This window comes from Camelus dromedarius, chromosome 12, assembly GCF_036321535.1.
Source record: "Camelus dromedarius isolate mCamDro1 chromosome 12, mCamDro1.pat, whole genome shotgun sequence".
In the NCBI taxonomy this organism is placed as follows: domain Eukaryota; kingdom Metazoa; phylum Chordata; class Mammalia; order Artiodactyla; family Camelidae; genus Camelus; species Camelus dromedarius.
The window spans coordinates 72,217,174-72,244,909 of record NC_087447.1 but is presented as its reverse complement, the minus strand read 5'-3'; the positions used below and the strand labels follow the sequence as shown (position 1 = coordinate 72,244,909).

The 27,736-nt window shown below is 41.4% G+C and overlaps 1 protein-coding gene across 1 annotated transcript in view; it reads right to left on the bottom strand.

Annotated features, from left to right (window-relative positions):
- LOC116155431 (ankyrin repeat domain-containing protein 7-like) overlaps positions 1-18,907 on the bottom strand; it is a 60,604-nt gene extending 41,697 nt beyond the window's left edge. Inside the window, exons 1-4 of the mRNA XM_064492870.1 lie at positions 18,817-18,907; positions 17,868-17,956; positions 17,572-17,671; positions 13,212-13,384 (exon numbers count right to left, since the gene is read on the bottom strand). The gene's annotated coding sequence lies outside the window, so the exon portion shown is untranslated. The remainder of the gene's footprint in view (positions 1-13,211; positions 13,385-17,571; positions 17,672-17,867; positions 17,957-18,816) is intronic.
- Positions 18,908-27,736: the final 8,829 nt, after the last annotated feature.

Sequence of the window (27,736 nt, the reverse complement as noted above, 5' to 3'; positions counted from 1 at the left end):
ATGCTTCAGTCCTCAGACTGCTTTAAACAGATTCCTGAATACTGTAAGTAGAAAAATATATATGCCAGGGACCAGCATACCACATGCTTACATATGGAACAAATTTGATAAATAGTTCATGCTTAAAAAATATTTGATGGAATGTCTATGATTTGCATATAATTTGATGATTTTTAGTGCCACAGAGGCCCCAGAACAGACAGTAGATATGTCAAAATTAACACCACAGAGGCCTGAAACTAAAGAGGTCTATTAACCATGAGGCAGCCAAAGAATTACAGAATCACAATTAACACAAAGGTGTCCAAAACATTTCACTTTGTCCCCGACTCCATCCTCCTTAAGGAGTTGACACAGGAGAGATGGTACTATCTTTCTGCTCCTTTCAGTTACCCTAACTCTCTTTTTCAACCCTCCAGTTAGAAACCTTACCTCCCCACATGTAAAATTTAGGTGATTTGGGATCCTCGAAGCCTCAGTGCTAATCCTAGAGGCGGAAAGTCAGAGATGACAATATGGATTTGCCACAACAGTAGACCTGGGGTGTCCCTGTGAACCATGGGGCACCACTGTACAGCTGGGGGCGTCATCATGGACCCTGGGTGTCAGTACAGATCTTGGCCCTCCATTGTCAACAGTAGAGGGACATAAGGAGAAGGAGACTACGGAAAATACTGTGGATGTTAAGCAATCCTTCTGAAAGATTCTGTCTGTGCCAGACCTGGATGGGTTGTAACCTGTGTCCCACAGTGGAGGGGATCCCAGAAGACAGTAAAAGCTCCTGATCTCTGCTGGTCACTTGCCTTCTGCCTCCTTGGGGCCACAATTACCGAGGCCACAGGGCTGGGGAAAGATGTAGCTTCCGCAGACCCTGTCTGGCAGCAGGACAAGAGTCTAGGGGTGCACAGTACCAAGGGCTTTAATCAACAAGATATCTCCTGAGTTGAGCATGGTTGATTCTTAGTTATGCTAAGTCTCTTGTGTCTCTTGGAGTAGATGACAGTTCTCCACCCAGAGTACATGAGGGAGGCATTATCAAAAAGGGTCTTGAGGGACAATAAATGGATTCCTTACTCTAATCTGGGCCATTTAAAACCATTTCCCCTTCTCTGAAAGACCAGCTGTCTTAAGGCAACTGAGGCAACAAAATATTATTTCTCCAACTTTACTTCATTAGTAACTCGTTATCAAAAGTAATGGAGATTTTTAATAACTTTCAAAAAAATTGAGAAACTTAAGACGGCAGTTTTCATTTAAATATATACTGATAATTAAATTTAAACTTTAAAGGCATTCTGATTTTAAAAGCCACTCCCTCATTTTAAGTTGATTTCTTCACAGAGAATAAAATAATTTTTTCTAGCATATTTTGTACAAAAAATCTTTTATCACTAATAATCTTTGATTTATTACAATCATCTTCTAATTTTATCGAAAGTCGTTTAAATATTATACTAGGTTTAATACATGTTAAAACTGTATTATAGATGCCAGTCCTTGCTCTGAAATGGTGAAAATCAATTTGGAAGTCTTCCTTGATCTAGCTCAACAGATGCCACATAAAACAAAGTAAAATAAAATAAGCCAATGTGTCTCTAGTTTTAAAATAGTGAAATGTCCCCTTACAAAGACTATTTAATAAAAATCTGAGGACTAAAGTTGAACGTCCAGATTGGCAAACTAAAACAATGGCTTCCACAGTGGGGTGTGTGCATCTGAGCACTTAAACAAGATAACCTACTAGGATCTGGGAAGAAAACACAACTTCTACTGTATTTTCAACCTAAAAATATAAAAGTTGACTAGTGCCTTCATCTGGCCTGGGTGTCAGATGGTCATGCACTAATAAATAAATACTGTTCTGAGATATCCTGAGAGAAGAGCCACCTTTCATTGTTTGAAGGCTGATGATGGGACCTCACTTATTTGGCTGCACTCTCGTGCTTCTGGCCATAGGCTGGATCAATGAAAACCATCAGTTTCTTGTTTACATCCAAGGAAATCTTCAACTAGTGTAGTCGATGGAAAAAATGTTCATAGTCATAGAGGTACAGAATGACCCCACTGCTTAGATTTTAGGAATTTAGGAAAGCTTTCATGATTGGGCCAGAAAAAAAAAGATACAGCATTTCTGTAGTCATCTTCTGGGGGCGCTTTAAAACAAAGCAGACCTCAAAGCAAGCTCAGGGTTTTTTTTTTTTAAGGGTAAACGTGCATAATTAAGTAAGTACAAATAGCTGAAAACAGCATTAAATACTGCTTTTACAACCTAGTTTCTACCATTTGCTGTAAACATGGATGCACTTGTGGATATTTTTGTGATTGGGCATCAGATGGCATTCACCCTTACTAAAGCCTGAGCAGTGACAGAACACTAACAGGCATTTCAAAATCCAGCCCTGATGCCAAACAGTTGTGCCTTTCTGTCAAGTCACTTCTGAGTCTCGGATTCTCCACTTGTAAAGTGAAGGTGGGAATGGACCAAAGGGATTCCCAACTCGTATCATCTCTGATTACAGCAGTGGCGCTGACTGGCTGCTGTTATGGCTGGCTGAAACCTCAAGAAATCTGGAAAAGTCAGGGTGGGAAAGTGCGACAGAGACAGACGGTGTGCCGCTCAGGAATGAGGGCAGAAGACCACTTTCCGTGTTTCAGCTGCTCACAGACTTGTGTAGCGAGCAGAAACCCCTCCGCCACGTGATGTCTTCATTTTCCTGGGGTGTCCTAACACAGGATTACTTCAACAAAATTGATTTTCAAAGGAAAAAAGCACGGTCCTCTGAAGGGTAAGTATGCAAGAACCTTGGGAATGCGGCAGGACAGCACAAACTTAACTCTTGCACCGCCTGGAAACCACTTCTGCTCAGCGGCACCCTGGTCGGGGCGGCGCAGCCCTGGATTGGGTCATGTGGGGCTGCGGAATTACAGCCCAGCAGGGCCAGGGGGGCGGGGGGAGGTCATCGCCTGTCACGTAGGTTGCTCCAACCAAGCTTTGGTGGGAGCCTTCTCTATCTCAGGCACGAGAAAAGCTCATCCGCGCCGAGTGTGGCATCCTGAGGGCAAATACAAGAGCTTCCCTGGTCTGCCAGTTTCTCCGCTATGGTTACAGTGGCTGAGAAGAACAGCTTCCCTTGGTTTCCTCTCCACGCCCCTGTTCTCCCTCCCGTAGAAGCCCAGCTGGTACCGCCGGCACCCCGCCTCCGCATCCTGCGGCCTGGGGTCCCTTCTGGACCCGGCGCGCTCCCGCGGGCGCAGCGGAGCCTCCCAGGCCGCGCTGTGGGGAACCAAGCGACAAATGCAGCCCTGGGCACCCCAGTTTTAGCTGAAACGCCAGCGCAGACGGCTGGATGTCGGGACTCTCCCGCTCCTTGCTCTGGGCTGCCGGCTGCCTGGCCGCGCTCCTCGTGGGCTATGGGTCAGAACACCAGTCTGGTTGGAACGTGACTACACCCACGACCTGACCATCACCACCACCAAGCCAGCCCCGGTGCCACTGCGACGCTCCCGACGTTCCCCACTCCAGCACGGGCCCAGCGGGCTTCCCGAGCCGCCCATCCTGCCCGCGCCCTCGCTGTCAGTGGTGCACGTGGGGCGAGACCCACGCAGGCTGCGCCTGCGCAATGTGGAGGCCCTTTGGGAAAATCTTTTTTAATTGATTTATATTTTATTGATTTATAATCATTTTACAATGTTGTGTCAAATTCCAGTGTTCAGCACAATTTTTCTTTATAGCAAGTAGAAATTACATTTACTTCTTATTAAAGGCTGCTTTTACTGTATAAAAACTAGAAAAAATGAGCTAATCATATATTTAATTTGTTCAGTGTAGTCAAGACAGTCATATCATTAGCAAAAATTCATGAGGACCTTAAAATTAATTTAAAATATTACACTCAGAAGCAGCAGGGTGCAAGTGAACTTTAAAAGATGGGTCTGTTTTAATTGAAAATTCATAAAAATGCAGAACTGTCTGTTTTTTGCTAAGCCTTATCAAATTTTCCCAATTCATGACTAAGTCTTTAAAATTCTGTTTCACTAAAAGCGGATCTAGTCCTAAATATAACCTCTAGTAAAGCTTTCAATAAATAATTGTTAAGATATATACAACAGAAGTGGCATAATATTAGAGATAAATGTAGGATGTTAGGGTTAGCATTTCTTATTGTTCAGACCTTAAAGAATAATAGTAGCCAATTTCTTGTTAATGAGAGCTGGGAGGAACACAGTTCACGAAAGCATTACTGGAATCAGCCTGAGTGCCCTTGGACCATCTACATGCTTGTTCTTTTCAGCCTCTCTTCACTACAGCCTGTGATTCCCAAACTTAAACATCGCCCCCTTCTGCTATCAGGCAATTGTATGACAAAGGATTCATCTGAATCTTCTCATTGGAATTCTCTTTCCACGGAGTTACTGGCACGGGGCGCTGGAGGCCAGCACCTAACCTCTGAGGTTTACATTAATGCGATCTACTGTCTTACTGTCACTATGATTGGGGATTTTCCCCCACATCTGTCTGCTTATGCCTTTTCCCCCCAGTTTCCATTGTTACAGCAGTGTATTTCTTAGTAAGGTTAGTATATAAAAACATAGATAAGAAGTGTAGTATCAATGGAATATAAGTAATTTTTACAAAGGACGGTTTGGGAGCACTATATTCTCTAAGAATCCCTCAAAGGAATGGGGCTTCTGAATGTTTCTGAATAGGGGCAGGGAGGGTGTAGCTCAGTGGTAGAGCATGTGCTTTTAGCATGCAGGAGGTCCTGGGTTCAATTAAGTAAATAAACCTGATCACTTACCCTCCCTCCCCCTAAAGAAGAGGTAATGGGGGAACCTGGCTCATCGGGTAGCGCTGACCCTACTTAAGTACGTAATGTGGTGTCAGGGTCAAAATTATCAGTCATCTATTTCCAGAAAAGTCCATCGAATTGCACCTCATTGTGGATGCTGTAGTCGACTCAACTGTACAGCAAACGTGGGATGCTCCAAAACAAAACAGTAATAAAAGCATAAACTTCCAAATCAAAGCTACGGGAAGTAGGACTGGCTCACACACAACCTTTAGTCATCAGGTTTTACGACTCTCTCAAAATCAAAACTTTCTGTAGCAAGTGTTGCAGCACGTGACCATCTCCCTTCACCTCCAAGGCAGCCCCTGTGCCAGACAGGTGACACCTTCACCCTCCTCCAGGGCCAGGACAAAGCTCAGGTGAGCAAGGCACTTGCCCCAAGTGCCAAATTCAAGGGGGCATCAAAAAATCTCAGTAATAAAGATAAAACAAATTTTTAATACTTAAAATATTTTAAATTTTTAAATGGCAAAAGTGATGCAAAAATTAAATTATAAACCAAAAAGTCAAAACATTAAACAAAGGCAGGATCAGTATTACTCACTTAAGTTTCCTTTTTGCCTCAGACTCCAATACAGCTCAGCAAGGCAGTGTCCTTTTCCAGAACAGAGAAACTCAGACAGAGCATCAATAACACACCCAAGACTATAAGGCTCCTTACGTCAGAAGCAGGGCCAAACCAGCCCAGGTCCCTGTGCCAAGAGCCCAAGCCAGTTCCCCTGAGTGAGGTTCTCTATTTTATGAGAAGAAAATCTCTGCTATGAGTTTGAGGAGGCTAATAGCCAATCTCTCAGAAGTAGTATTATTCTTAAATAATCTGAAGGGGGAACTGAACTCAAGTCAAACTCACAAGGAATGCAAATTGATATAAAAGCCAATAAAATATTAATATATCTTTGAAATCAAATTTTTAAAATAAATACTTACTAAAGGAAGAGTAAGTGTCTTGAAAGAGCCCAAAAGAAAGAAAATAGTCATGATTTGAATATGATGATATAATACAACACTCCTAAGACTCAATCCTCTTTCAGATGCAAAGGGAGTCATAAACTTACAAAACCACAAACTTATTTGGTCAAACCAGAACAATTTTACTAAAGCCCAAAATACCTGAGAGTTGTTACAGATTCTAGTGCCAAGAACTAAGATTTGAAAGGCTATCAGTGGGTGAACCCCCCCAAAATTAGTTAAGTTCTGCTTCTGCTTTCCATTTTTACTTTTGCTGTCAGTGCTGCTGCTGCTCCTGCTGCTGTTTAAGCTTGTGCATTGTCTGAGGGACACTTCCTACAGTGCACACAAGCAAGCTGAGGTCCATTTCCTATGCTCTCACACAGTCAGGACACAGGGAAGAGAGGGAGGCACTAGTCACGTCGGGGAGAGCTGGGACTCATACCTGACCCGTTAGTACTAGAATGATGCAGACTTTTTTTTCATGTAAGTTCCTAAACAAAGACTGCTAATTTAACACATGCCAATTCCTCATCAAATCTATTACAAGGAGAAAATTGTTTCAAGTTCAAAATAAGAGTACTCATCCAAAGTTCTTATTTAAGTGATATGAATTCAGAGATGGTGACAGGCCCTGAATTCCTTCATTCATTTGAAAAACATTTATTTCACCACAGTGAACGAGACACATGTGGTCCCTCTCTCCTGGAGGTCACATGTGTCTTCCCTGAGGGAACAGACAGAAACAGCATGGAGCAGGGTTAAGCCAGTAGCCTCTGCAATCAGACCACATCAGTGCTCTCCTGAGCCAGCCACATATGAGTCCTGTCCTTGACGTTACCTGACCCTCCAGGTTCTTTTGTCATCCATAAAATGAGGGTGCTAGTAATAACTGCAACCATCTCACCAGGTGGTTGTAAGGAATAAGTACACCCATGCCTGTAAAGGGTACAGAACAGTGTCTGGCACATAAAAAATACTTGATAAATGTAAGTCATCACAGTGCCAGAAAGTTTGTAGAGTCACCTACTGGCACATCAGTGTGCCTCTACAGCAGTGTCCGATGACAGAGTGCTCTATCAATAAAATACTTAGTACCCATTACCCTTGTCAAGTTAGATTTATAAAACATATATAAGTATCAAATACATAAATATATAGTTTTATATATTATGTGATATTATAAATACATAATTTACATATTATATATTGTATTTATTTAAATGTTATATATTTCTGTATTATACAATATATAAAGTGTTTATATATAAATGTAAGATATATTTTATAAAAATATACATGCACTTTCTCAAAGTATTAAATATTTTTTTTAATTTTGTCAATAAAATAATAGAAATAAAAGTACTTTTTCCACCTACACTCTTATAAATGGTCTTGTGCACTCTCAGATGTGGGCACCCCCTCTGTGACCACTGCCCCAATGGACCTCAGTGAAACACAAATATGTTTTTAGGAGGAGATAAGCAATGCATCAAAATCACTAACCACTCAGTGCAGATCAGTTTTTCTAATAACTGTCACCACAGGAAGCAAAGAGCAGGACTCTGAAATCATAGGCCACTGGACAGAGTGTCTTGGAAAGCTGAGGGAGGGACAGCTAAGCAGATACAGCAAGTGCAAGGAGGGGGGGTCAGCATGAGTCTACTGAAGCAAAGAGCTGGATGAGACAAGACCAGAGGGAGAGGCTGTGGAGACAAGGCTAGACCAGACCACAAAAGGCCCTTTAGACAGGTGAGCCTCGCCAGGAGGGTACGGGTCACAATGTTACCCCAGCATTGTGTCTAGCATTTGTCATGGATCTTTTTTGATTTAGCAAAGTATTAATATGAAGTGGGTATAATTTGCGCAAGATTTAATTCTGAAAGCGTGTAATCACGCTTCGGGAATATCTCCTTTTGTGGGAAGAAACTTCTGTGCATTAAGTTCTTGTTTTTAATGGGAGAGGTGTATTCTATGGTGAACTAAAGTGAAATTGAGAAGCCCTAGAGATGTTGCAGCAACTAAACTGGGTGGAACCCCAAAAGAACCATAAATATAGACTATTGACAAGTTCTGTCTTGTAAAAATATTTGTTAAAAAGAGGCAAGGTACTCTGCAGGCAGATCTTGCAAAATATTTGGGCTGAAACACTTAAACAGTCAATATGGGGGGGGGGACTGGCATTGGGAGCCTGGGTAGCCACTTTGTGTATCTTCGTAATAGAAAAGAACAAATCTGACTCCATGAGATCTTTCTTTTGGCTTTAACCCTGTGCCCTGTTTTCTAGGCTTAAGTCTTGCTGGTTCTGCACCTTCCATAAAAGAATGTTGCCTTTAGCCTGAAATACACAGGAGAGCCTATTCTCAAGGCTCTGACTTTCAAGGATATTGATACTTTTGTACTATATAAAGATAACAAGTTGCAGAATAGAAACTAACTTTTGTTTTGTTGGAGGTTTACAGGGACACCATGACCTGACCCATGTGGACAGCTGCAAGAAAAGATTCCTAAACCAAGAAATTTGTACCAACCAGCCACACCACCTTCCCTGTTTAGCGTAAAAGCAGCCTGAAGTCTGACTTGGGGAAGTGGACATTAGTCTGCCATCCTCTAGGTCTACCAGCTTTCCAAAGTTGCCCCAACAACTTGTCTCCTGATTTTCTGGCCTGTTGTGCGGCAAGCAGAACGAGTTTGGACTTGGTAACATCTTACAGTCCTATTCCCTCAATCACAGAGGTTCAGAATCTCAGTCCTCTTGGTCTCCTTTCTCTCCTCAGCTCTATGTTAGTCAACACCACAACCTATGGATTCTTCTTCCTTAATGTTTCTCCCATCCCTTAGTTACACACAAGCACTGCAGCAGTGGAACTAATTTTAAAATACTTTGTGGTACACAAGAACTTCCAAAAAGGAAATAAAAACTAGAAAATTTCCCAACTCTTCTATCAGTTCTTCACACTACACAGTATAAAGTTAATTTCAAGATCAAGATCAAAGGAAAGTTGCCTCACAACCAACTGTCTATCTAGGGCTGGGTTCCCCAGGAAGCCCACTCTGAGATAGTTGATTAAACTACAAGAGGTTTTATACAGATTTTCTGCATTTTTATAGATGATCACTTTATTGAATTTGTTTATTATTTCCAATTGCTTTTCACTTGATTTTGTTTTTTTTGAGGAATGCAATGACAATATCCACAGATAATAGGCAATGTGCTTTCTCATTTAGAGTATTAATGCCTTTTACTTTTTAGCTATTTTATTTAGCATGTTTATACTGTGTGAGACTTTAATCAGAATGCTTGTTACACCGATAAGCAGGATACAAGTTACTGGTTTTATGTATGTGTATGCTATTAATTTTACTGAATTTCTAAAAAGTCAAGATACTATGTTTTTTGGAAACCTCTCATTATCAAATAATTTCCCCTTTGATTCATTAGTCTGAAAAAATATAGTATCAGATGTCCTAAAAAAAAAGTGCAAGAGGTTTTGCAGGGACTGTGCCTGGGACCAGCATCTGGAGAAGCGAACGGACTAGGAGGCAGGACGAGGGAGAGGGAGAAGGGGGCCACAATGCAGGCTCAGGACAGGTCCATGGGGCACTCAGAAGCAGCACTGACTCCTGAGAGTTGTCCTGAGTTGAGGGGGAGGGGTACCCCAGGGAGGGGTGCCCCCGGGACAGGGTGACTCTAGCTGGTGCAGTCCCCGAAGGGGCTGGCTCGAAGGGCAGTACTCCCAGCAGCTTCAGGGAACAAGTCTTCATCCCTGATGGGCAGTACCTGGACAGCACAGCACAGCATCCCCACAACGTCCCACTGTGGAATGAACTGCAGGGGATCGGCCCCAACCAACCAGGACCCTTGATTATTGAGAGTCCCTGATTTTCATTACTTCAGGGTAAGTCATCAGGGTTGACTACTGTGTCAGCCCAGCAACTGGAGGAAACACTGTGCTTCCTTTTATCATGGCCTGACACACCATCTTACCTCCCAACACTCACAGTCTAAAGACCAAGTATATGTGTGTCTGTGCAGGGGGTGGATTTAGTTTTATCTAAGTGACACCAAGCAAGGAAGAAAGTGAAAAAACAGCTTTGAGTCTCCAATCCAAATAAATCTAGTAGACTGATAACAAATTGAAGGGCAAGCATTTCAGCAATTTAAAACAGCTACTCAGATCTGAAGTGCAAGAAATCCCATTTATAGAAATATTTTTTAATGTAGCTCTTCATAGAGTCAAAGCTTTGAGGGGTTTTCTCACTTGAGAGAAACTGAAGGGGACTGAACTGCAGCCTGAGTCCTACTGCTCTGACACGTGACTGTGTCCATCACAGACCCAGGAGACACACAGCCAGAAACAGAAGCCACACCTCAAAACTGGAATGTAGCAGCAGAGAGGCCCCACTAATGCCTAATTCTTGCTGGATTCAGGGAATGACTTGGAGGATGTGCAGAGAGATCCAACTTAAGGCCCCCTTCCTTGCCCCACGCATCCTTATTAAAAGATCGACTTCAAGTACTTGACTTTTTTCAACTTGGTGTCGTCCTGCAATTCAAATCCTTTAGCTGTTGCTATTTCTGACACAAATTAAGCTAGAAATGCAATATGGTTATGGTGAAACACTGCCCTGCCCCACAAATTTCTAAGACTAGAACTGCTAGAAATAGCCCTCAGAAACAGTCCCCTCCTTACCCAGTTCTGCTAGAAGATGAATCTGTGTTAAAACCAATCTTTTCTTGGCAGGAAGTTTTTGGAGGCCCTCATAAGATAATGATGAAATAATGAGACCTAACATATATTTATTTGTGTTTATGTGGCAGGGAAAAAAATGAATCCTAGGAAGATCCAGACCCCATTGATTTAGAAAGTCCTCCTTTATCTACATGTTGTTACAACTGGAGAAATCAGATAAAGCAAATGATGTGAAGACAAGGAGGGAGAAATGTCTTGATCCTTCGGCCCTAACCTTACAGTAAGCAACTGCTCTGATAACAATGACTCACAGCCCCGATAACAAAGTTAACATTCTCCTTTGAAAGAGGGAGAACGCTCCAGGCAATAGTATTTTCAATAAAACTGTACATCAACTGAGTCCAAAACAGCCCCTGAAAGTAGCATTTTCTTTCTCTTTTTCAAAGATCTATCCTGCTCCCAGGATAGGGTTGTCCGACCCAATCTTGAGAACTGTAGCCTTCCCAAAGGCGTATGACCAACTTTCCTCCCAAAGGGAAAATCTAAGTTTAAAAACCAAGTCACAGTAACATGCACCCCAGTGTTCATTCTATTTGTTTATAGAAAAAAAGAAAGGAGACTGATAAAGGAGACTGCAGAAGAGACAATGTAGGAGAAATTCTAGAATAAGAGTATGCAAATGCCCAAGCAAAGCCCAAATACCTATCAAAATCATCCTTGTTATTCTGGACCTCTGCCCTGGAGGAAAACTGCCACACTACTAGAGCCAAAGTGATCATTCTTAATGAACAATGAATGTGGAACTACCTTAAGTGTTGTCTGCTATGACTTAGTATTTCAACATTTTCTTAGCCATTATCATAAAAGCAAAATTCATTCATTTTCAGAATAAACAGTTCAATAATAAAAGTACAGATCCACCCCCACATAAGATGGAAATGACACTTCTGGCATCTTCTTCAACATTACCACTACTTACAATATTAACAGCTATTGTTTACTGCATGCCCAATAGGTACTAGTACTGAACGTAACTTTATAACAACCCTGGGAAGTACCTCATCCCCATTTTATAGATGAGGAAATTGAGGCTCAGAGAAGTAAAGTAACCTGCCCAAGATCACACAGCTAATACTAAGACTCAGTCTCAGATCTTAAGCACTAACTACGTTTCCTCTCCAGGGAAACAAGGCCTCCCACTTTCCTGACATCATACCTATGAAAGACAAAGTGGTCTGGCACCTGCACTTATCACCTTTTCCTGACTCCTATCCCAAACTAACCCATTCAGCTTCGCAGTGCAGAAAGAACCTTGGATGTAGATAAACCTTGATTTTATCTCATTTCATGATGGGGTTAATTTCTCTGTGCTGGTAAAGGATAAACAAACATTTATAATAATGTACTGTGGAATCCCATCCACCTTTCATTTCATGCCCTTAAATAATGTTTTTAAAAGATAATTCTTAACATAATAGGAACTCATGCCTCAATTTTTGGCCTCTGACTAAACATCTAAATGTGCCTCTCTGGTTAACACTGTTTATAGTTGGGTGGTAGGATTGCAGGTGATTTTGGTTTATTTCCTTTACTTCCTACTGTTTATTGGTTCATTTCCTTTACTTCCTACTGTTTATCAGGTTGTGAGCACTGAGTATAGACTATTCTTTCAATTAAAAAAAAAAGTACATTTTAATCAAAAGAAAATGTTTACATATTTTAACTGTTTATCGTCCCCTCCTCAAATTATTTTCCCCTTAGTATTGAAAAAGAAGACATTCCTTGACCCAACTTAATCCTGGGCCTGGTTAGAAAAAAACAAAACAGGAGATGTGGGTTCTTTTACAAATGGTTCCCACTTTTACATTATCTTTTTTCCTGCTACTTAAAAAACTAAAAAAAATTCCATAAAACTAGATTTTTAACTACAGCTCATCTTTTCCTTCCCACAGGACTACCTAGTAAAATCCTCTGCACTCAATAAAGAAATATGGTTATACATAGTTTGTGTAAACCATACATAAATATGGTTTTGTGTCAGACTGTTAAGACACCCATCTCCTCTTCTGGGCACACACTGGTCCACGTTCCCAGCCTCCTGTGCAGCTAAATGTGGCCAACAGAAAAGGAGTGATATGACCACATCCAGGCCTGCCCTATTAAAAACTCCCAGAGGAGAAATTCCATGCTCTTCCACTGTACACTTGGAAACCACATATTAATGATGATGGAGCCACAAAATGGAAGGAACCTGGGTCTCAGAATCTCTACCTGGAAGAGCATCTCAGGAACACCATTTTGGACTCACATGCATAAGGATTAGAAGTGTATTATGAAGTGGGAAGTAAGTGGGCTCTGTTTGCTTGTCCAAAGTTCTTTCAAAGTAACTTCTTAAGTGGTTGATGTTTACAGTGTGAAGAATTTTTAAGTTAAAGAAGTAAGTTTTTTGGTTCTAAGGTTCCATCTCTTAAAAATGCAGGAAAAGAAAAATAAACTAGAAAAAATGAAGAGCACAATTAATCAAGATGTTACTGTTTACCAACTTTCTCTTTTAAGAATTGTGAGATAGATAAATAAAGCCTTTCTCATATGAAAAAAAAAAAGTGTATCATGTAAGCTACTGAAAATGTAGGGCTTCTCCATTAACTCACCTAGCACACAGCTTTATCAACATACTACAGTTACTACTGCAGAAGGGCCAGACTGCTGTTTATCTTACCTTTTTCAAAGATGACTCCTGCTTCCAGCACAGAGACAATGAGGTTGGCTGACATCTTGACCAGCTCCACCTTCACAGTGACCTGTGAGGGGCTGTGTTCAAGAAGCTCCACCCCAATAGTCACGTTTCTTCAAGGCCTGATGATCCCCGGGGCTGTCACCAGAAACTTGGGCCTAAAGGAGGGGAAAACAAAGTTTCTTAGCCGCACATCTCTGTTCTTTCAAGATTCTCAACTTTCATAGTGAGACAGTCTCCCTGTATTGTGCTAACTACAACTGTTTCAATTACTGTTGCCCCACTGCTCCATTTAGCAACAGCACTGACATGCTATTATAACAGTAACACCCATAATCAATTTTTATCCAGCTTTATTGATAAAATTGACATACAGCACCATGTAAGTTTAAAGTGTACAGAGAAGGATCTGACTTACATAACATCATGATTATCGTAAGTTTAACGAATATCCATAATCTCATTTAGCTACAAATTAAAGAAATAGAAAAAATGTAGTTTTTCCTTATGATCAAAACTCTAAGGATTTACTCTTAACTTTTATATGACATACAGCAGTGTTAGTTGTATTTATCATGCTGTACATTCTCATAAATCAATTTTAATGCAGTTAATTCATGCACCACTAGAGGATGGCCTGTGTTACAATTTCCATTTTATAAACTACAAACAGCACAGGACAGCTTACCCTGGGACACGCAGAAGTTACTGGCAAAGTATAAGCCTCTAAACTCCTTTACAGAAGATCTCATCCCAGGGTGGCTTTTGTTTTCTTGGCTTAAACACACACACACATTTTGCCTGTTTCTTATTCAAATCTTCATGCTTTGGCATCTACTCAAGAAAACATCATTTAACCAACACCACTGATTAAAGTATGCCATCTGAAATTCAATGATCCTTGGTGACTTTATCAGGTGCAGAGCATAAAAATCGCTAAAACAGCACTTTCTCTGCCAGAGCTAGGGGTTAGGGCTCAAGGGCAAAAACCTTTGCAGAAGTGGGGGGCTAGGGGGATTGACAGGGGCTATTACTTGGGTGTCTCAAGAGTTATCTTCCTACAAAGTCTGTACCTGAACCCATGCTTCAGTCACCTCGGCCACACCTTGCCAATGTCAAAGTCAGGATATCTCATTTGGGGGGGGAAGTCTTCGAAAGAAAAAGGCACATTATTTGGGAGGAAAAAGTTGAGAAAAATGCAGAGGCAACATGAACTAAAAGTATAACAACCGTCTTTAGAAAGCAGTTATGGGCAGAGACCTTTCAGCAACCTCCGGGGTGGAGAAAGCAACTGTCCCACGGAACACTGAGATCAAGTGACAGACGATCAAACCTCCTGGCCAGGGTCTGGCTGGGGATCGCCTCCGATGCCCCCCAACCCCACGCGCTCCTACCCGGGGACAGCGGCCAGCTCTGAGCTCCATAAGCGTAAGAGGTGGGGCAGGGGTCACCATCCGGGGGCCCGGCATCTTGGCAGCCTGTGCCCAGGGACTGTGGGCTCCCAAGGAAATTCACAGGCACTAGGGGATGTGGCCTCCAACCTCCTCTGAGATTTCTCCCAACCAACTCTGGAGTTTAGCACTGGGCACGCCCCGGAGCCCAGTAGAGGGAAGGATCTAAACTGAGCTGGAATTTGGTAGCTTCATCCCTCCCAGCCCATCACAATGGTGCTCCCTGCTGCCCTGGCAAACATCTCAAACCCGGGGCAGGCCAAGTGTGGTCAGCCCAACCTGGCTCTGGCCCCGGCATCCCTGCTCCCTGAGGAGAACATAGGGTGCCCTGGCCCACTGAGCTTCTGGGGCTGTTTGCATTAACATTCCACCAACGGTGCCCAGTGTGTACAAACAGGCCCATCCTTGCGTGGAGAAATTCATAGCAGTTATGTGAGGTGGGAAAAAGTCATTGTCCTCCAGACTATGAGTAAGAATTTTAGAGAAAAAGTGTGCGCGCATGCACGCTCGCTCACACACACAGGTAGTTGTTTAATGTATATGAATAGGCACAAAAGAAACCTTTTTTCCTTGAAACAAAAAGTAAGGTCTATATCCAAGAAAATGTGGTTTCTCAGCTTTAAAAAGAAAAGGGAGAAAAGAATTCTGACACACGTGGAAGTCAGGTGTCGCCCCTTGGATCTCTGAGAAACAACTATGTGGGAAGAAACTCCATACTCTGGGCTGTCTCTAAGCACATCTGCTACAAGAATTCATCAGCACCGCAAGGCTTGGAGCAATTCGTATCAACCCTGTTAGGGCCAGCGTGGCTCTCCTGTCCCCAGGAGGGCCAGTGGCCCAGGATGCCCGGCAGTGGCTGGGCCCCAGCTCCTGCAGCCTGGCTTGTGTGCAGCTCCTTTTCAGCTCCTTGGCACTGTCACCATCTTTAGATGACTCAGGTTCCACCATGACTACACCATAAAAACTGGGAACTGCCAACAACTGTCAGAAATCAGGCACATTCAGTCCCTGACAATGTAACATTTCTAATTTTCATGGAGAAAAGTTTTAGATGGTGACATTTTGATACAAGGCAAAATGCAGAAAGGGAAAGAGGTCAGCGAAGAGTCATCTCGGGGGCAGAGCTATGGGCTAAATGGGGGGAAGCAGCATCTAGACACGCTGTGGTTTTGGTGTCCAGGAACTGCCTTCCTTCCTTTCCTGTGCCACCCTTCCTCACCCTGCTGAGCAGCCTGCAGGGGTCCCTGTATCATCCTGTCTCCTGCAAGTGCCTATTTTAGTGGCCGCCTTCCTGTGCAGGCAGGGCTCTGGTAAAGTGAAAGGGCAGGAGTGGGCACAGGACCTTGGTACAGACCCTGTCCCTGACACAGCTGTTACTGCTGGCCTGGCCTCCTCACCGCTGTTGTTCAAGGTCCAGTGTGGGCTGTGTCAGGGGCTAAATCAGCGCTTCTCAAGCTCTACCTGTGTGCATGAGAATCAGTGAAATGCAGACATGGATCCAGCATGTCTGGAGGAGGGACTGAAGTTCTGCTTTGTTTCCATGTACAGTGGGCCGCAGAGGGTCTAGAGGCAATTTGGGGGGCACTCTGATGAGAAAAGAAGTTGGACTTAAAGTTTTACTTCATAAGATGGATCAGCAAATCCATGCATATTCTAGACGCAGGCAAATGTAAGAGGGACTCCCAAAGATGGATGATAATGCTGCATTCCAAAGAGACTTCTAGAAAGGTTTACAAAATCCTACTATTTTATACAATTCAATCTAGGTAGATTTTAAATTGATGCAACCTCCCTGTTTATGCTTTCCTTCTCACAACACACATGGAAAACTTAAACATGCAGAAGTTCAGCTATGTTTAGAATTTAGAATTTGCACAGAGACAACACTATGACCTGCCAGGAACAGAGAAGCTACTCAACAAAATTGGTTGAAAGGATTAATTAAAAAATGTTCTCCTCAGTTGGTTTTTTTTTTTAATTAATTAAGAAAAACTGAAATTTGTGTGAGAGCAACAATAAGAAATGGGGTTAAATAAGTTATGGTAAACCTAAGCAAAAGGATACTGTGAAGTAATTAAAAAGTATGTTCTTGAATTAGGGCTATTTAATTATCTAGAGACAAATATTCTTGATGTGCTTGCTCTTTGGGGGAGTCTTTTACAGAACAGAAATTAAATGTGATTCCATATTAATAAAAAATAAAGTGTGCTTATATGTATGTATACATTATTGATACATACATTGAAGAAAGGCTTGAAGGGTGCTTACCAAAATGTCATTGGTATCCGGATAATTACCTGGACCTGCCAAGTTTTCCACAATTAATATACATATTTTAAGAAGAAAACAAACAAAAATGATAGTTTTAATGAGTAGTCTTTAAGGGAGCATCTTAGAAACTCTTTGAAATAAATTTCATGAATTTTGATACAAAAAGTATGTATGTGTTCCTGCCAAGAAAACTGAATGGCCTTTGGCATAAGAACCCCATACTGTTCCCACGTCCCTTCTGACATGACTTTAAGGTGTAATTCAATGAGAAAAGCAGAACCACGAGGAGACAGATCCTGTGCAACTGTGGGAGCTGGAGTAGCCACGGCCTCTGTGTCAGTGAGAAGCCTAAGTCACTCTAGACAGCCAGAGGAGAAAGCTGCCTGTGCACCAGAACACGGAGATGTGAAGGTGAAGCGGAACCCATGCTTCTGTTACCACTTCCAATGCTGACATCATGGGACATCACGCAGGGGAAGCTGACTGCACATGCACTGGGCCCGGGATTCAGAAGAGCTCCAAGAGGAGATCCTCTGAGGCCTGGAGGAGCTATGGGCCCCATTGCTGCCCCACGCCCACCAAGTCAGCTAGCACATCGGTGACAGTCTAGGCGAGTGGCCCACCTGCCTAGCATCCTGCACTGAGCTTCAGAGGGTGAAAGATATGACTTCTGCTTCACTGCTGGCTTCCAAAATCCCATGAAGTGTCTCTTGTGGCCAACACCTACTCACAACCAGACAAGGAGGGAAATTCTGAGGTTTAGCTTCATCTTCAGTAAGCTGGCACAGTACAAAGCTACCAAAATCCACTTGGCCTCTGTGTATACACCTTGTAACCATACTTAACTTCAAAAAAAGAGTAGAAAAACCATGCTTGCCCCCAACATGATGCAATTATCCCTCATACAATGAAAACCAACCTGTCTCTCCGAAGAGTTTACAAAGTTCCTTCAACTTTGGAAGTTATTTGTCTCTCTTCTAGCTGAAATCACATTCTGCCTTTGACATCCTGTAGATTTAATCCAAACGTGTAAGATTAACTGCTATTAACACATGTTAGATGGTAGGAGAATGAGATGGGGAAGAAAAAAATATTTATATTTATATATACACACATACACACACACACACACATAAGTATATCAAAATCAGAAGAAAATGCAAACAACTATTACAGTCCTTATTTCTGCTCCTGGTCACATGGTTGTACTTATAACTACCTTCTACTACTTATTCCTCTGCCCTCAGTAAGCAGGTAGGCTGCTCATGGCTCTTTGCATGGTGGGGTGACTCAAATCTTCACTCCTGAAAGGTGTGAGCCATTAGCAGCCCTCATGTTATATTGTTTTCTATTGATTGTATTCACAGGAACTGGGAGGACTAAGAGATGCCCCAGTGTATCTTCTGCATCCCAGAAATATACTCTGTACTTCCATTGTGTAGTGGCAATTCCTCGACAATCAAGATCATTCCATTACTCCAGCCAGTAGAGTAACCACTTCAGTGACTGTTGATTCACTGGTATGAGGAGCCCCAAGTGGCCAGGTTCAACTGCCAGTTTAACTGAACCACTGCAGTGCCCCCTAGTGAAAGTATTTCTCTCATGAGAATTGAGAACTTTAAACCAGCACAGCCCGCTGTTGCGGGAATGAGACAAAAGTTTCAGAGGTGGGTCACTAGGGGTTAATAGAGAAGCCCCTTTCATTTATTTCCATCCTCTATTCTCAGACCAGTGAGGCTGGCTTTGGGAGAAACATTACTTACTGATTTAGAGCATAGTCTAGGTCCTCAAGTCTCTTGTTTGATTTTTACACATTCGAATTGTATAAAAGTTCAGAAATATTAAGTATGAAATGAATGTCTACTTACATTCATCTTCTATTTGAGAACTATTTAGACAGAATTCTGCCAGAACACCAAAATTCTTTTTACCAAGGGCAGAGGAGGAAATCCCTGTCCACTGGAAGACAAAGAATGATACTGGAATTAACAAGGAATAAGATTTGTACTTAACTTTCTACATTAAAGTTCAGAATTTAAAATTAGAATTCTGTGTCCAACCAAATTATCAAGTAAGAATGGAGACAGAAAAAAACATTTTCAGAAATGGAGTGACTCAGAAATGTTGCCTTCAACAAACTCTTTTCAGGAAATTATCTTAAGAGAACATATTTAACAAACCAATAAATTAAGCCACAAAATAGGAAGATGTAAGATTCAGGAAAAACTTATAATCCCAGAGAGTAGTGAAGAGAGACTTCCAAAAGGAAGAACACCAAGAGCAAGGTCTCAAGGGGGAAAAAAAGGATCTTCATAGAGTAGATTAGTGTGATGGAAAATGGGGGGAGAAAATCGAGACTATGATAATGTAAAATTGTGCAATGAAGGGAAGGAAATTTAGAAACTCAAGGGAAAGAAAAAACTGGATAAAATAGGAAGTGTAACATAACCCATTAGTTGGCTCTGTAGTACACAAGAATTATATAATGTTGACATAAGCATGGTTTACTTACAGCTTAGAGAATCAACCTCATTAAAGGGAGCGCACTTGCCTTTCCTACGTGAACTGGTAGCAAAATAGTAGAAATGGGGAAATTTCTCTTCATAGAAGTTTTCCAGCTAGTAAATGTGAACTAAATATTAGAATTAGAAATCCACTGTATCACAACCCTCGATGAATTAATAGGTCTAGACCAGTTCTATCCATTAGAACTTTCTGTGATGGTGAAAACGTTCCATGTCTGCCCTAATACAGTAGCCATGAGCAACATGAGGCTGCTGCACATTGGACATGTGGCTAGAACACCCAAGACACTGATTTTTGTATTTTATTTCATTTGAATTAATTTAAACTTAAGTAGCAACATGTGACCACCATATAGTATCATGCATACCTAAACAATGATCATATATGGCTGCTAGTATTACAAAAGGAAACATCCAGATACCTTAAGTCTTCCTATAGAAGAAACAGAACCACTGAAGTGGTCTTGTCTAAAGACTGAACCTGAATTTGATTCCAATTTGCAAGGAAATATAGGGGAATATGTTAAAATACCATAGGGATGTGTTAGCAAAATTTAGACTGTGGGATACTACATCAAACAATCGAATTTCTTCAACAAATAAACTGCAAGGAAAAATAAAGAGAATTGAAAGAAACTATAAATCTAAAGAGACTCAGACAACTAATGGCAATGTGTGAATATTTTCTAGCTCCAGATCCAAACAGAAAACTGAAAAAAATAATTATTCCTTTTCAAAAATAGTTGAAATTGTACATACTGACTAGATATTTGGTATTTTAAAGATTGTACCAATTGTTTACACTGGAGGTGTATTTTTTAAAAAGGTCTTCATCTTTCAGAAACATATACTGAAATATTTGTAGGTAAAATTTACGATATCTGAGATTTGCTTCAGAAACAATATAGGAACCAATTCAGACTCATTAGGATGGCTACTATCAAAAATAAATAAACCACAGAAAGTAACATGTTAGAAAGGGTGTGGAGAAACTGAAGCCCCTCTGCATTGCTGGTAAGAATGTTAAATGGTGCAGCTACTGTGGAAAACTGCAAGGCAGTTCCTCAAAAAAATTAAACATGGAATTACCACTATACAGTCCAGGAATTAATTCCACTTCTGGGTATATACCCTAAAGAATTAAATGCAGGCACTCAAGCAGTTATTTTTACACCTGTGCTCATAGAAGTGTTATTTCCAAGGGCCAAAATGTGAAAGCCACCTAAGTGTTCCTTGATGAATTAATGGATAAACAAAATGTGGCATATTTACACCAAGGGAGATTGTTCAGAAAAGAAGTTCTGACACGTGACAAGTTCTAACATGTTTGAACCATGACGGCATCATGGTAAGTGAAATAAGCAAGTCACAACAGGGCAAATATTGTATGATTCCATTTATATGAGGTACCCAGCGTAACCAAATTCATAGAGATAGAAAGTACATTCTCCTGGTGGTTGCCAGAGGCTGAGGAGAGTGGGGAATGGACAGTTGTTTAAATGGGTAGCGAGTTTTAAGTTTGGGAAGACTAAAGGGTTCTAGAGATGGATGGTAGCAATGGTTACACAACAATGTGAAAGCATTTACTGTCACAGAAATGCACACTTAAAAATGATTAAAATGACATATTTTACGTTATGAATATTGTACTATAAATAATTACACTGCAGCAGTGGACAAGCAGGTGGGGCCGAGATGGAATTTCATGGATGTAAGTTGATGGTTGTTGAGGCTGGATGATGGGTATGTGGGAATTCACTGACCTCTTCTCTCTGCTTCTGCATATGTTTGAAATTTTCCATAATGAAGTATTTTTTGTACCAAAACAAGATTTATACAAAGATACAAGAAAATTCCATTCAAAAGATAAAATGAAAACAGGAAAATGACCAGTAATTCCCACCAGGAAAATATAATAACAGAGAAGATAAACAAATGACTGTGAGGAAAATATCACCTGATTGATACTGGTCAGATTTGTAAACGTTTAATTTCTAGAATATACAAACAGCTCATACAACTTAATAATAATAATAAAAAAAAAAACCCAATCCAAAAATGGGCAGAAAACCTAAACAAGCAATTCTCCACTGAAGACATGTAACTGGCCAATAGGCACATGAAAAAATGCTCAGTATCGCTAATTATCAGAGAAATGCAAATCAAAATTATACCTACCTCACACCAGTCAGGATGGCCATCATCAAAAAGTCCATGAGCAATAAATCCCGGAGAGGATAAAAGGGAACCGTGCTAAGCTGCTGGTGAGAATGTATTTTGATGCAGCCATTATGGAAAACAGTATGGAGAGTCCTCAAAAAATTAAAAATAGACTTGGCTTATGCTCCAGCAATCCCACTCCTAGACATATATCCAGAGGGAACTCTAAGTCCAAAAAATATGTGCACTCCAATGTTCACAGCAGCAGTATTTACAATAGCCAAGACATAGAAACAACCTAATATCCATCAACAGATCACTAGATGAAGAAATTGTGGTACATTTACACAATGGAATACTACTCAGCCATAAAAATAAAATGCCATTTGCTGCAACATGGATGTACCTGGAGACTGTCAAAGTAAGCCAGAAAGAGAAAGAAAAATGCCTTATGAATATCACTCATACGTGGAATCTGAAAAAAGAAACAGAGAGGACGCTAATGAACTCATCTACAAAACAGAAAGAGGCCAAGTGAAAAAAGACCTATGGTTACTGGGGGAAAAGGGGTGGGAAGGGATATTTGGGAGTCTTGAGATTTGCAAATGTTAGCCACTATATATAAAAATAGATGTAAATATTCTGTATAGCACAGGGAACTATATTCAATACCTTGTAATAGCCTTTAACAAAGAAGAATATGAAAACAAATATATGTATGTATATGCATAACTAAAACATTGTGCTGTACACCAGAAACTGACACATTGTAACTGCTATATTTCAATTTTAAAAAGTCAGAGATAACAGAAAAATAATAAAATGATCAGATTCAATATTTTGAAATCTTCTGCAATTTTTACTAGTGATTAGTGAATGAGTGTAATAGCATACTTTGCCTTGGATAGAATTCAGTTCCCCAAGGATTGATTGATTTATTGATTGATTTTCTTTTGGCATTTCAACATTCCTCTATTAAGCCATGTATACCACTGAAATATAAAAAAACCGTAAGTGTTTACAGGAAGATTACCAAGATTGACATCATTAATTTAATATGAGGCTTCATATACTGAAACAATTCATCCTCATTATAGACCACAGAACCTTAAATTTTTGAAAAGCTAAGTAAAATGGTCTAACTTTAAATCTGTTCCATGAACACAGCTTAAACAATCATTTGACATACTTTAGGTGCTATGCTAACAGCAATAATTTAACAATAGCTTTAACAAAACAAAACTAATTTTGTTCAACTCAAAAAACAAGTGTAAGATTCTGGTCAGTCGTATTCTACTTTTTAGTGACAGGGTAAAAAATTATTGGATTCCCTGTCCCCTGAGCATCTGGAATATCCCTGTTACAATCAAATAATACAAAGTGTTATTGTTGGGGGGAAGATATAGCTCAGGGGTAGAGCGAGCGCCTGCCTAGCATGCACAAGGTCTTGGGTCCAATCCCCAGTACCTCTGTTAAAAAACAAACTTAGTTACATCCTCCCTCTAAATGTTATTGTTAAACCGTTAATTACATAAGGAAAAAATGTTGACTTCATCATAACCAACAGGACTACTAGCTTTGGTTACTATTAGATTCAACCATCATTCATTTACCAACTTTCCTGGGTAGCTACTAAAAGCCTGGCACTATTCTAGGCACTGGGGATACAATGAACAAATAAATAGTGGTTTTTAATCTTCCAGGGACTTGCATTCTGCAATGGGAAACAGACAAAAACACACAGAAAAATAAGATATAAATGTGGTAAATGCTATGAAGGAGACAGAAAGGCTTTGCCACAGGTTAGTCTCTGAAAGTTGAATTACGAGATTCTAAAACCTGAAAGTAAAAAAATTCATGAAGAGTTACATCAAGATGACATGGATTCTACAACAGACCTTTGCTCATGCACAAGAAAACTACAGACATTGTCTGTGAAAACAGATCAATCTTTCATTGTCAAAGCTACTGGATGGCATCACTTAGCAATACAGTGGCCTCAGAAGATAATTAATCTCACAGCTTAATCTCAAAAGCATGTAAACCCAATACAAAAAAAACAAAAAACAAAAAACCTAAGAGGCATCTAAGTAGATACAACAACTAAATGTAATGTAGTATTTATACTGAACTGAATGGTGAAGTAAGAAAAGATAAAAACTAAGGAAATCTGAATAAACTATAGGCCATATTAATTATAGTTAATAATGTATCAGTATCAGTTTATTAACTATAATCAAAGTACCATACTTAACCTAAGATGGTAATAACAAGGGAACACGGTGAAGATACATGGGAACCCTCTGCATGATCTTAATTTTTCTGTAAATCTAAGACCATTCTAAAAAAATCAAATCTTAAAAAAAAAAAAAACACTAAGATGGCTTCAGGAATTACAGTGGAATGGGGGGAAGTTAGTAAAGACTTAAAGAAATGAAAAGCCATAAAACTCTGCAATGTGAATTAGAACATAAATACTGAAGACATTCAAAGGAAACATGCAAATACTTAAGTAATCGTCTATTCATACTAAAACCTTCCTAGGACAGAGATTAATGGATTTTTCATGCACACTAAACAGCTCTGCATCACAACATAAGGCAGGCAGTAACATCCCTAGAGCACACAACAAGCATTTCAAACCATACTTAACAATAATGACCAAAAGGCTGTATCTTATGTATGGCAGTGTCTTGCAATTGTCATAAAATACCTGAACAAGGGTCCACTTTACAAGTCTTACTAAGTTACTAGAAAAACAAGTTCATATTTACTTATGGAAAAAACAGGCAAAGAGGAGACTTGGTTAAAGGGCAGGGAGGAAAAATTATATATGAATGGAGAAAAATGATTTCTAAGGTCTAACTGGAAGCAATTTTGCAACTACTATTAAACTACTTTTAATGCCATAGAAATTAGTTCAAGGTGGTGGTAAAAGCTCTGGATTTCTATCAGCTACCTTCTTTCCAGTCAAAAGAAATAAATGTCTTACAACCTAACCTAAAACACCTAGCAGGTAACTCAATGTCTGATGACTCTGGAAGAACTAATACCTCAATGTCTCAACTTTAAAGACAGTCAGAAGTGTGAGAAAAACAACGGAGGATGATCATCTCTAAGTTATACAGTGTGAAATTTGCTTAATACAGCATAAAAGCACAACTATCACAAGAAATATTTAGAGACAGCCATCACGAAATTAGAATGCTATACCTCATATAGAATACAGCGACAGCAGAAGCCTGAGATGTAAATGGCATAAAAACTTCACTCATCAGATACTATGAAATATTAACCAAAAACATTTAGCCAAAATGGCATAACATTTAAATCTAATTTAGATAAACAAATGATAAATCCGTTCCGTCTCTAATACTCCCTAACTCCAAAGGAAATCCTACAAAACAAAGATGTTCGTTCTGCCTTTTCTCTCAGGAATCCTAACTGTATCACTGGAAAATAGTCAAGAAACGGAGTAATTCCCATTTCCCCAGTAATCCCTGCTGTCTGCTCCGCGAGGAGAATCAGACACTGCTTCATGTTGAAAAGAGAAAAATGAGGTGACGTGAAAAATTCCAAGTCAGAGCATCATGACACAGCATCTGGTAGAGACTAGAAAACCTTTAACACTGCCAAACGAACTGTCAGGGATGAAAGCCAAGACAAGAAAACTAGGTTTTCCAACAAGCCGCAGCCTAACCCAAGGGCCACAAATCGCCACTGCCGCCGCCACTCCCTCACTCCCCGACCGCTCCGTCCTCCAGTCACCTCCGAAAATATATCCCCTGGAACCCAGAGCAAGCCCCTACCCAGGGGAAAACCATCCGAGAATGTCCCAGGACCCCACTTCCCGCCTTCCGTAAGGCCAGCACTTGTCCGGGCCCAGCCTCAGGGGAAAGCGACGCCTGAATCCCACCCTCCCCGCGCCAGGTTGAAGGAGGCCGGTCCCCCGAGTGGGGCTTCCCGGTGGCCTCGCAGAGCTGACGCACCAGAAGCGGAGCGGGAACAAGGGTGCGGCTCCAAGAAGGGCGCGGGGGTCGGGGAGACGCCGGAGACGGGGAGGAAAGGGATGGACGGGAGGCTGGGCCGGGCGGGGTGAGGACCGGGAGGGCAGGTCCACGGGAGCGGGCGGCGTCGGGGACGGAAGGGTCACAGCAGCCCGACGCACCGTGGGCGCCCGGAGGACCCGGGGGCTGAGACGGGGCGGCGAGCACGGGCAAGGACCGAGGCTGGGACGGAGCGCGGGCGCGAGGCCAGCAGGGAGGCTCCGCGGACGGCGGGGCCGCACGGGCGGGGCGGCCGGGGGGCAGGAGGGGGGCGCCGCGCACTCACCGCTCTGCTCCCACACGAGCTCCAACTCGGACGTCCTCAGCGGAGCCCCGGAGCCTCCGCCCGCGGACACGGTGGAGCCGGACAAGCGGCCGCCGCCGCCGCCCAGAGACCTCCCGGACCGACGCCGCTCCGACCGGCGGACGCAGAGGCCAGAGCAAGGGCGGGCGCGGGGCTCTGTGGGCCCCCGCGGCCTGCGGCGGAGCGAGGCTGGAGCGCGGGGCTCCGCTCCACCGACGGGCCGCCTCCGCTCGGGGCCGCCCCGCACCCGCAGTTGGAAAGGGAGGGCGGTTGGTGTGGAAAGTAGCTGGGGGTGTGCTCGGCGGTCTCAAGGCGGCCGTCGTTCCCTTCTCAGCTCCGGGCACGAGCCCGGAAGAGCCGCAGGAGCCGCAAACGCGTCTGGGACCTCACATGCCGCGCCTCCGCGGCCGCCGCCCGCCCTGCTTAAGTCCCCAAACGCCGCCGCCCCGCCCCCAGCCCCGCGTGCGCGCGTGTGCGCCACAGCTAGCGCCCGCCTGGGTTAGTCTGCTCTCCCCGCTGCACCTGCAGCAGGAACCAGAGTCCATTAGGTGTCCACTCACCTCCGGTAGAAGCAGAAGGTTGGTTTGTCTGTTTGGTTTGGTTTTACACGTAAAGACAATCAGCCCCCTGACCTAACACACTTGCTGCCACGTGTTTATTTTTTCTGTAGATAAGAAAAAAGTGACAACTTAACAGTATGATTACATAAAGATGCTTGTCTTTTTGTATTTAAAACTATTTGAATAAATTATTTCTGAGACGTAGTGTTTTAAAGAAGCTATTCTTCTCAGACTCTCTTATTTAAGTAATTACAACGTGTTAACTTCTGGTGTACAGCACAATGTCCCAGTCATACATATACATACATATATGCGTTTTTGTATTCATTTTCATTAAAGGTTATTGTAAGATTGAATGTAGCTGCCTGTGTTATACAGAAGAAATTTTTCAACCTGTTTTCACATAGTGGTTAGTATTTGCAAATCCCAAATTAATCCCTTCCCACCTCCTTTCCCTGGTAACCATAAGATTAGAATATGAAAGACAGACGTGCAGTTGTGTGTTGATCTCCTTAATGCCTGCTGACAGAAACTATTTTTTTCTTAGATGCAATAGTTTATTTTCATTATTTTAAAATATAATATTGAAGTAACAGGCTATAAAGTATTTCTGAATATATTATTTCCCCATAAATTTAGATGTGAAGTATTCTGTTAATTTCCAAATAATTTGTCATTTTGGATTTGATTTTCAATTTGACCAAGGAATCATCTAAAAGAGGTCATCTAAAATCATCTAAAAATCATCTAAGTATATTTTAATTATTAATGTTTTATTCATTGCACATTCTTACTTTATCACACTAGGATCAAAATAAGGGATGAGTGAAATATCTTTCCTCCACTCCCGAATGTATCAAGTTTTTGCTTATGGCTACAGAAATAACTTTTTAATAAATGTTCTGTAGACACAAGAGAAAAATGTGCATTTTCTGTTTAGACTAGAAAAAGGACTATATTATTACCACTGTATATCATTTACTTTGTCAAATTATGAAAAAAAAATTAAAATCCCCTAATATGGTTATAGATTAATCATATTCTCCTGTAGTTCTTTTTATTTTTTGCCTTAAAATTTCCATAGCTATGGTGGCCAGTGTACAAAGGATATGTGTGTAATAGTGTCCTTGTGAGTTGTACTCTTTTATCTATAAAAGTATCTTTTTTTTCTTATTTAATAATTTTGGTCTCCA